Genomic DNA, 1,402 nt, shown 5'->3' with positions numbered 1-1,402 from the left:
GGGGAGCACAGTACTCTTGTGAGAGAATGCAAACGTTTTGTGAGCAAACGCAGAATTGAAACTAATTATATTTCAATGATTTTGCGTCCCCCGAGAAACTTTGCATTCATTTGCTAAACTTGTGTGATTGGAAATAATATTAGCTAGGAGGAAAAACTAGATTTGAATGCTTTTGCAGGAAACTCAAAAGCAATGACAAAGTATATTTCAATGCTTTTGAATTCACTTGCAAAACTTCTGTGATGGAAATAGTGAGGCAGGAGGAAAATCTATTTCAGTGCTTTTGGAAGTGAATGCAAAAATTCTCAGGGGAGCACGATACATTTGTGAGAGAACTCAAAATCATTGAAATATAATTTTTTTTCTTCCCATCTCACATACTTCAATTATCATGTCTCCTTGGGGGATTTACTTTTTTCTTTCAAAAGTACTTTTTGTTTTAATTTTGAACAATATAGCTATAGTTTTACAATTAAACTGCAAACTTTGTGAAATATTTTGCAAAAATAAATGTTTATTTGCCCTTTCATTGCCAAAATATTCAACTTTTTGAAAGATTCTTTTAACGCAAGGACATTTATGCAAAACATTATCTGTGGCTTAAGTGTCCAGCACTTTTTTGTGGCATTGTATGTCTGTTTACTCACCTTCTGTGTCTTCTGTACGAGATACAGCTGATGATTCCTGTCACTGCCAGGATGCACAGAGCTATTGATGATAGGGTGATGTTGAACACCTTGACTTCTGTGTGAGAAAAGTGAAAATAAATAACGTAAGCATATTTACTTGGCTTCAAATGACAAAATATACTGTTCAAGACAACATGTCGTGATTGTCAAATGCTAGTAGATCGTGTTCATGAGTTTAAACACGGTTTACTCACCATAGAGAGCGGCTTGTGTTTCTGTGTCATTTGGTTTCAATAAGGCCGTCCCGTTAAGAGACAGATCGATCCCCGTTAGGCTCATGCTGCCGATGGTGTAGGCCAAAAGTGTCCAACAAACTGCTCGGTCTGGAAAGAGCTGGAGAGAATATTAATTAGTATGAAACCATGACTAATGGATTTGTTTACACGGAAACGCCGCTACTTCATCGCCCTAACTTAATTCAATTTGGACAGTTTGGGGTCCTTAAATATCCAGACCGCATCCCAGAAACACAGCAAAACAGAAAAGTTTTTGTACCTAATCCAGAGAACAGGATTCATTTGGAAACTCGTTAAGTGTTTGCGCCAAATAAAGGGTAACTTTCATAACACGTATGCGGGGCCTGCTGCTGTCTGAACAGATGAACACAAAGCCTGCATTCATTAGCATTCATGCTTCATTTCATCCTGGACTTCAAAAACAATATTACACAATTAACTCTGGCTCTCGACATGAGAATGCTGGGAAATAATCCC

At 37.5% G+C, this 1,402-nt stretch overlaps 1 long non-coding RNA gene across 1 annotated transcript; it reads right to left on the bottom strand.

Moving 5' to 3' along the window:
• Nucleotides 1–643: 643 nt before the first annotated feature.
• Nucleotides 644–1,348, bottom strand: LOC107576797 (uncharacterized). The gene is made up of 3 exons (XR_001608121.1): nucleotides 1,185–1,348; nucleotides 884–1,022; nucleotides 644–744 (listed from the first exon to the last, which is right to left on the bottom strand). It is a non-coding gene; the product is annotated as an uncharacterized lncRNA (long non-coding RNA).
• Between the last annotated feature and the right edge of the window lie 54 nt (nucleotides 1,349–1,402).

The sequence above is a fragment of the Sinocyclocheilus grahami genome, unplaced genomic scaffold (assembly GCF_001515645.1).
Source record: "Sinocyclocheilus grahami isolate Dianchi unplaced genomic scaffold, SAMN03320097.WGS_v1.1 scaffold4361.1, whole genome shotgun sequence".
Lineage (NCBI taxonomy): Eukaryota > Metazoa > Chordata > Actinopteri > Cypriniformes > Cyprinidae > Sinocyclocheilus > Sinocyclocheilus grahami.
This window is presented reverse-complemented; position numbering and strand designations above follow the sequence as displayed.